The sequence below is a fragment of the Phalangium opilio genome, unplaced genomic scaffold (genome assembly GCF_054372755.1).
Source record: "Phalangium opilio isolate 3A_F unplaced genomic scaffold, DU_Popi_V2 ptg000105l_1, whole genome shotgun sequence".
Lineage (NCBI taxonomy): Eukaryota > Metazoa > Arthropoda > Arachnida > Opiliones > Phalangiidae > Phalangium > Phalangium opilio.
Genome location: NW_028324207.1, coordinates 6,009,864 through 6,019,273, shown reverse-complemented (window position 1 = coordinate 6,019,273; position 9,410 = coordinate 6,009,864). Strand labels below are relative to the sequence as shown.

The window sequence follows — 9,410 nt, the reverse complement described above, 5'->3', positions numbered from 1 at the left end:
AGTGCGATGTCCTTAAGGGTTAAACTAAAGTTCTAAACAATCACTTCGAACGAAAGCAATACCTTATAATATAAAATTATTTATGTAGGAATTAAAAGCATTTCCGCTAATAATGAAAACAGTTTTTGACTTCGTGGAATTCAGCAGGAAAATCCATAACTTTACGTAATTGTTTGATAGGGGAAAAAAATAGTTAATGTATTGAAAATAAATTTTTTTCAATAGAGCTTTTTTAACATCGATAACCTACGAGAATCTCATTAAGTTTTCCAACGGTGGAGTATTAGAAACAGTAAGTTAATAAAGATTAATGGCGTACATGGTAGGAGTTTACTACTACCCCTTAAAAAGGATATCGGCGCTCCAGCTGTAGCTCTGGCCTGACAAAATAATTATTAATAATCATGACTGACTTTCAGAATTTGGACGTCTTGCTTGCTTCAGTGGATATTACCTCTTTCGACAAGGTCAAAGGATTTTTTTCAGGTGGTGTAACTGACTACTACGAGACGATTATATTGTCAGCGGCACCGAAATTGTCAACATCAAGCTCGCTATCATTTTTGTCAATGGATTTAACCGTACGTTTTGTCAAAATGACGTACAGTACGTGTAACTCCAAGTTTCTAATTAAATTGTTTTTCCAGTCGGCTTTGTGCATTTGTTTTTTCGCCATTGTCATTTCCTTACTTTTGACTCTAAAAGTGTGGCACGCGATCATAACAAAGCCTAGGAATAAATTAAGCCAATCAATCACACGATTTCTTACTGTGTTTTGGGATATCTTTTCAATATTTTTCTTCGAGCGTAAGATATTTGAAATTTCGACAATTATAATTTATTTGAGAAAAACTTATGCCTTCTATCATTTAGCCTACCCAGGTAAATTGGAACACATGTCCGAGAGTATTGCGTGCGCATTTTGGTTAATTGGCGTCACTTTCATTGGATTCTTCATGAGTTGTTTCCTCAGGTCCGAGTTCTTCGATGAATAATATTTCTACATCGAAACGTTCGAAGATGTTCAATATATGCAGAAACACGCCGGTGTTGAATCACTTATGCTTAAAGACGGATTGGTTTACAGATTTCTTACCGAGAGGGTCAGCGTTCGTTTGTTAAAGTAGACTTCCGATCTCTCTCAAAGAAATAATTTTCCAATTTCAGGCCAAACAAGATGAATTCTATGATATATGGATAAAAAATCATTTGAATGAGAATAATTTTTGTGAAGTTCCTGATTTGGTTTTTATGGAAATGTACGAGGAAATTCTGAGTGGTCAGAAAACTTTAATCATCAACAAACGACTGCTGACTTCGTTCTTCGGTTTAGCCCTTTCCATGAGCGAAACCAAAGACTCATTTAAAGGATTCCATTTTTCCAAATCACTTAAGAACGATTATGTTGTCTTTCCGGTCAATTCTTCCGTTTTGACTAATGCGGTTTTTCGTGAGAATAACGAAAAACGGTAGGAGAAATTAAATTGTTGTAATTTCTTAAATTGGAAATGACTTTTGGCTTTTTTCAGGATGCTTGTGTTTTTCGAAACTAAACCCTTAAAATATTACGATTTCCCGCTTGATTATTCTATGGATTTTGTCAAATGGGAAATTCCGATGAAAACCGTGTCTGATTTGAATATATTTGCAGTAGCTGGTGTGTTTTACATATATCTATTAGGGATAATGATTTGCATCGCCATGTTTTTCATTGAACTAATCCTCGGATGGAAGTCTTATAAGATGCCACGTAACAGAAATTTAGTGAGAAGATTTAAAAGTTAAATGTACACGTAGTTAATAAGGCAGTTTCCCATTTTATGGATTTTAATGCGTTATTCACCTTATACCCTATTGAATTGGATAATATTTGTTTGTAACAAGCGCTATTTCTGTATTGCACAAACATTGAAAAGTAATAATAAAAATTAATATTAATAATTTCACAATATTTTGAATTAGTTTTTTACAACATTTTTCTGGATTAGTTAAAATATGAAAATTTATTCCATTTTAAGCAATGGTTATCACTTAAGCACTTTAAGCAAGTTACCCCCTTACTCATCTGTATGCCTTTATTTCAATAACGAATAGGCCTCTTATGCAAATCATCAATATGGGGAGAGGGCAAACCCATTCTTGCACGTCATAGGCTTCTATCTCTTACCTCGATTCCATCCCCCAAACGGGGGAATTTCAGTATCGCGCCTACAAACGCTCCCCTAGGTAGAGGTATAAAATGACGTCGGATGTTCTTTCCATCCCTGACAAACGCCCTCTCCCTATTTTCTTTAATTCCAGTATTGCCTTATTAAGTATTATAAAATCCACATATTTTTACATTAGTTTGCTATGATACTACTTCAGTTCATTCAAAGTCATTCTTCAACAACCTCTCCCGGCTGGGTTCGCTTTCGTTCTGTAATGTACGTTGGTAACAAGCGCTCTTTCTACAGTAAGAGTCCGATATATTTTCCCACGCTTTGCTTATTTTACTTTAAACACAAAATTAAATTTTTACCCCCTAAATTTGTTGGTCCGAATCCCATTGGACCGAAACCGCTTTTTGGTTTTTTATGGAGAATATATTTAAATTTCCAGCCCAATAGCGGGTTTCTGCTGAATGGGAATTTATTTGAAAGAATTAGTTAATTATATGTCTATGTGGATTTCGAATCACCGCAGCAGCATGGTAGAATATCAGGCTTTTAATTCAGAGGCTCGGGTTCAAACCCAGAGAAGGAAATTGTAAGTTTGGTTTGGTTAGGTTAGGTCAGGTTCGGTTAGGTTATTATCCAATTAATTAGCTGCCACCTTTTCCAAAACTTTCTCCTACTAACTAGCTGCCACCTTTTCCAAAATATTCTTCTACTAACTAGCTGCCACCTTTTCCAAAATATTCTCCTATTAATTAGTTATCACCTTTTCCAAAATATTCTCCTATTAATTAGTTACCACCTTTTCCTAAATATTCTCCTATTAATTAGCTGCCACCTTTTCCAAAACATTCTCCTACTAATTAGCTGCCACCTTTTCCAAAATATTCTCCTAATAGTTAGCTGCCACCTTTTCCTAATAGAATAATCCTTCATCAATAATACTGTTATATAATTTTTTGTTGCCCGATAGACGAGTCACGATAAGTTTTACATAAATAAACTGTGCACACTGGTGTTCTCCCATTGGATAGAATCCCATTCGACCGATTTTATCTGAAATATGATTGGGGTATTGTTAAGCGGCTGTTTTCCCCGTAAATTCATCCGTTTTGTTTAACCCGGTTTTTCGTGAAAATAACGAAAAAGGGTAAGAGAAATAAAATTGGTTAAATATCTACAATTGGAAATAATTTTGGTTTTTTTTCTGTTTTTATTTATTTAGTCTTTTCTACTCCGATGAAAACTGTGTCTGATTTATGTATTCGCAGTAGCTCGCGTCTTTTACATTAATCTATAAGGGATAACAATTTGCATCGTCATGTTTTTCATAGAACTTATCCACTGAAGGATGTCCTACATGATGCCACGTAATAGAAATTCTTCGAGACGAGTGAAAGCTTAACCAAACTATTATTTTACCCACCTTAATAGATCCTTATACCAGTACACGCCGAATCCAATGTTAAATTCGATAAGGGTTTTATTTTTACATGGTCATTCCTGTAATATACACGCATAGAAACGTAAACTAAATCTTAAAAATTTTCATGAATTTTCCTTTATTTTGTGGGAGTATAATATTATTTTTCTGTAAATGATCAAGTAGTGAAATATGTAAAAACATGGTTCTTTCTTCTTGAGAATGTCATAATGAAATAAATAAACCCAATTTCATCCGGTAATAGAGACATAAACATCAATAATCTTAAACTGACGAGGGTACGAAAGCGCCGCAAATAAGAGATAAGTTGTGTTTAGAGTTTTGCTAATAGTCATTTAGCAGAGGCATTTTTGGGCCAAGTTAGTAAAAAGCCATGTTCAAGAATCATTTCCTTTCGTTACAGCCGGATGAGTTACGAATAACTAAATTGTTTTACGGATTGCAATGAAACAACAAACATATAAGAAATTAATCGAACTTTTAGTAATTGCGTGATGTTACTGCATTCTTATATATGATAAAACCAGAAGGGAATAAGAGAGAAGGGACACTTTAAATCTCCATTATGCTTTACACTCGTAACAACAGTCTTACTAACCTCAAATCAACTACCCTTCACTGATTGGCTATCTAACTTCTGTCTTAGCTGTGACGTCACATAAGAAGGTGACGTCTCGGTTGACGAATAAAAAGTAGTTTTGTTTACAACTTTACATTGAAGGAGATAAAAATGGCCGAATTTCATGTTGATAAACGAAATCAAGCTGTGCAATTTATTTAGATACACGGGTATTGAGAACATACCAAAATCAGATAATTATTCTGAATTAATATTAAAAAATATTAGTTTCAATAAAATACATACTTCAGGTTATAATTACACAAGAACGAAACATCGACAGACCTAAGACAAATAGGCCGCCTGATACCGCGGAGAACTTGAAGAACTATATTTGCAGTAAATTGGTTAAAAGCTGTGTACTTGCGCAAAGTTTTCGCGGTTTTCTTGAGGTTGGTCGGACTCTCGTTACCAAAGCAGGCTCTAATGTCTCCCTTCTCTCTTATTCTCTTCTGATAAAACGGATTAAAATCGTGGATAGATCGCGCTTTTATGCAAAAGCTAAAAAATCATCATAATTTAGAAGTTAAATACGTCAAAAAGAGCTTAAACGTAAACATTCCGGTCTCCTAAGAATGATGCATTTCAACCGAAAGTTAATTAGATTTAAAATAGATATTTCCCACAAAACTTTTCGTACTCGATTAGCAGTTTGTGGAGTCACTTCTAGCACACAGCATCGTTCCAGGGTTAATTTCTAAGCTTCACAAAATTTTCTTTTAGTTGGTGGAAGGCCTTCATCGTTGGTAATGACGAGGGCGTCCACCCCAAACCTTGTTGTAATAAGAGTATATTCTTCGATTTGACAACTGCTTCATAAGTGCTTCAACAGTTGTTCACACCTCACCCATCTTGATAAGAAAATAGATTTCATGGCAGTCAGGTTTGGTTTTGAAATCGCAATTAAAATATCACCAATTAGATAATGAACAGGAATTAGAGTTAGCAAATTGTCAGGTGTGCCAAATAAAGGTCTCCGGCTGAGGCGAGGAACAATCTGGAATTATAAATTGATAATTTTGTAATATAAGATTTTTTGTTCAACCACTTTTCCAGATGGAACTTGACTGGCTTAACTTCAGATTGCATCAAGCCTCCGAAGTGTGGTGCAGAGAACGAAAGAAATACCAGCGAATTTATCCGTTTGATGACCCTAACCCGGTCTTCGCTTTTCAGGTCGACGTAGACATGGACTTCAAGAATTCTCACATCTCTCGATCGACGCAGATTAAGTTAGTGCCGCAGTCACGATATATTTCGGAGTCAATGAGTGAACGTTTTGAGGCTGGTTTTAGAAGGCGTCAGTTATGATGTCGCCCACAATTTCAAGATGAATCGCTCGTGTTGTGAAGCATACCAAGCAAGCGATATAGACTTTTGAAATTTCCCTGCCCGTGACAAGGCATGAACCTAAATGGACATTAGGATAATTGCTGCACACCAAAAAAGCTCTTTCTGGATGGGCGAGCTCTGATTTATTCGCAGTTGCTTGAGTGCTTATTTTAACTTGATTGGTGTTGCTATGTATTTTGAAGAACTATTACTATGCTGGAAGAAAAATTAAAGAAACTTATACAGATTTATTTATTTATACGTGTTTTTGATCATCATTTAAACGAAGTAATACTTTAGGAGAAAACGTATACATATTTCTTTTTACTGTTCATTTGCATTTCAAAACGAATTTCGTTGCTCGAAGAAGGTCTCTAAGAAAATCCATAAGCACTATACATATGACCTCGATAAAAAATCCATTGGAGTTTTGCGTGTTTATTCGTTATTACTGTGAACAATACACATGGCAAATGCGCGAAAGTTAGCTAACATGAAGTCAGAGAATAACACCGCCACAACGCTTCAACCAATCAGCAAACAACTGTTAATCGTGTTGACTATTTTCCGGCCCTCATCTTAATTATTAAAGCATGGTAATAATCCGCCTTCTCTCGATCAAAAAATATTTCCCTTATGATCTTTCATTTTTAACTTTATTGCTGCGAAATAAATACAAATAGATGTATTTTATATGTAACTTAAATAAAAACAATGAAAATATGAATAGATAGGCACTCGTTCGCATCAGTGTAAAACATATAGACCTGCTCACGTGATTGAAGACCTTTTCTAATTGGTTGCAAAGCCACGAGCGGCGAGAAAATGTTTCAAAACCAAAGATTGGTTTTTGACGAAGCGATGCGAGCGTGCGAACGAATTTGTTGTGTGGAGAATAAACGGACGTAACGAACTCGCGAAGAGAAAAATTACCGTAGTGTGGCCGTACCTTCATTCTTGCGAATGTTGGGGAACGGGTTACAGTTAGAAATACGTATTATGGTTCGTGGGAAAAGTTCCATCAGTAGAAAAATAGTTCTCACGAACGTTGGCAATCTTTTATAAATAAACTTTTAACTACAACAATAATTCACTTTTCGGAAATGTACAATTTACTGGATCGATAACAAAGCTCACTTTAGTTAAAAGTTTTAGCTTATATTGTAAATCTTAGTAGAAAATTCTGGCGTGTTTTTCATTGCCAAGAAAGTTTTGAATAATGTCGGCCGACACTGCTAAATATGAAAAGGTTTTTCCAGACAGATTTTTCAAGTACCAGTACGTAAACTCCAATTATTGGATATATTCTGTATTCTTAAATTGCGAATGAATAGTGGGAGACAATTCTAGGGTGATTTTGCTAAAACTATTTTCTCTTACAACAGATTTACGGAAGAAGTTCATTTCCATTTTGGATTCCTTGAGGTAAAATTCCTTTATTCGTTTCATAAAGTGGTGCGGTTTGTTCGTTTGTATACTGGTTTCTAATGCACAGTTACAATTCATACATACTTTGACCAAACTGGTTAATATCAGCACTGTCAGCACCATTAGGAAAATCGTTTTGCGAATTCCCACTCATTAAGGCTAGCCTTTGAACAATTTTGGGCTTTATCATTCACTCCAGGAATGCATATATTTGTACTTCTTGGAATCTTTAAAAGGCCACAGAGCCCGCACTAATACCTGATTGAAAGAAAGGGGAGGGGCTTAAAACGTTGTTAAACCGTCCACTCCTCCTTCCTCGTGTTTTAATGCCATTCACACATATTATTCAACTGTCGATCCTAAGTCTACCCGTTCAGCACAAGCGAAGAGGACTTGATTACATTTCGGATCGGTGCTCATAAGTCGCCAGCTAAGTCAATGTCTCGCAAGACGCGGTTTCAAATACATACTGCATGACGTGGTTTCTACACCTCCTACCTTTTTATTCAAGGTACAGAAAATTACCTGTTAAAGATTCCAAGTAGAAGAAATCTATGTATTCCTGTTCACTCCTAATTAGGCATCGTTTTATTGAAAATGAACGAAGTAGAAAACGTTAGTTTATTTCACCGGGTATTTAAGGGTGGGTACAAAGAATAGTGTTTAAGTCAGGTAAATATAAATTAAGGTTTAAAATAAAGTTTTAAACAATCACTTCAAACGAAATTAATACCTTATTTTATAAAATTATCAATATAGGAGTTAAAATTATTTCCGCTATTAAAGAAATCAATTTCTGACTTCGTGGAATATAACCGAAAAATCCATAACATTACGTAATTGCTTGATAAGCTACGACAAATAGTTCATGATATCAATATAAGTTTTTTTCAATAGGGCGTTATTAACACCGATAACCTACGAGAATGTCATTAATTTTTCTAAAGGTGGAGAATTTGAAACCGTAAGACACAAACTTTTAATGATTAATCGCGATGCTATTCATCCTTTGCCTATTGGAAATACCTCTACATTATAAGAGGTTGCTACTACCCCTTTAGAATATATTGCTTTATTATATGCTAAACAACCCTGTCACTGGTTATTATTTATTTTCTTGAGGTACTTTCAGAGTTTGGACGTCATACTTACACCAGTGGAAATGACCGCTTTCGACAAGGTCAAGGGATTTGTTTCAGGTGGTTTAATTGATTACTACGAAATGATTATATTGTCAGCGGCACCAAAATTGTCAATGTCAAGTTCACTATCATTCTTGTCAATGGATTTAACCGTACGTTTCGAAAAGATCGCGTACGTGTAACTCCACACTTCTAATCAATTCTTTTTCCAGTCGGCTTTGTGCATTTGTTTTTTCGCCATAATCGTTTCCTTAGTTTTGACTAACAAAGTGTTGCACGTGGTCATAACAAAACCTAGGAATAAATTAAGTCAAGCAATCACGCGATTTCTTACTGTGTTATGGGACATCTTATCAATATTTTTCTTTGAACGTAAGAAATTTCATCTCTCAATAATAACAGTTTACGTAAGAAAAACGTATAACTCGTGTCATGTAGCGTACCCAGGTAAATTGGAACACATTGCCGAGAGTATTTCGTGCGCATTTTGGTTAATTGGCGTCACTTTCATTGGATTCTTCATGAGTTGTTTCCTCAAGTCCGAGTTCTTCGATGAGGAATATTTCTACATCGAAACGTTTGAAGATGTGCAATATATGCAGAAACATTCCAGTAATGAACCAGTTATGCTTAAGGACGGATTAGTCTACAGATTTCTTCGCAAGAGGGTCAGCGTTCGTTTTTTTTACATTACCAGTTCGGGGATCTCATTTAAAAATTTCACGTTTCAGGCGAAACAAGATGAAGTCTATGATAAGTTGATAAAAAATCATTTGAATAAGAATAATTTTTGCGAAATTACTGATTTGATTTCCACCGAAATGTACAAGGAAATTCTGAATGGTCAGAAAACTTTGGTCATCAACAAACGACTGCTGACTTCTTTTTTCGGATTCGCTCTTTCCACGAGCGGAACCAAAGACCAATTTAATGGATTCCACTTTTCCAAATCACTTAAAAATGATTATGTTGTTTTTCCTGTTAATGAATCCGTTTTGTCCAACCCAGTTTTTCGTGAGAATAACGAAAAAGGGTACGGGAAATGAAATGAGTGAATTTTCTTAAATTGGAAATAATTTCCTGTTTTTATTTAAGGATGCTAGTGTTTTTCGAAAGTAACCCCTTAAAATATTACGAATTCCCCCTTGATTATGCTATGGATTTGGTCAAATGGGAACGTCCAATGAAAACCGTGTCCAATTTGAATGTATTCGCAGTATCTGGAGTGTTTTACATATTTCTATTTGGAATAACGATTTGTATCATCGTGTATCAGATGCCGCGTAAAA

The 9,410-nt window shown here is 35.2% G+C and overlaps 1 long non-coding RNA gene across 1 annotated transcript; it reads left to right on the top strand.

Annotated features, from left to right (window-relative positions):
• Nucleotides 1-7,746: 7,746 nt before the first annotated feature.
• LOC149628455 (uncharacterized) lies at nucleotides 7,747-8,200 on the top strand. The gene is made up of 3 exons (XR_016374488.1): nucleotides 7,747-7,815; nucleotides 7,877-7,943; nucleotides 8,112-8,200. It is a non-coding gene; the product is annotated as an uncharacterized LOC149628455 (long non-coding RNA).
• Nucleotides 8,201-9,410: the final 1,210 nt, after the last annotated feature.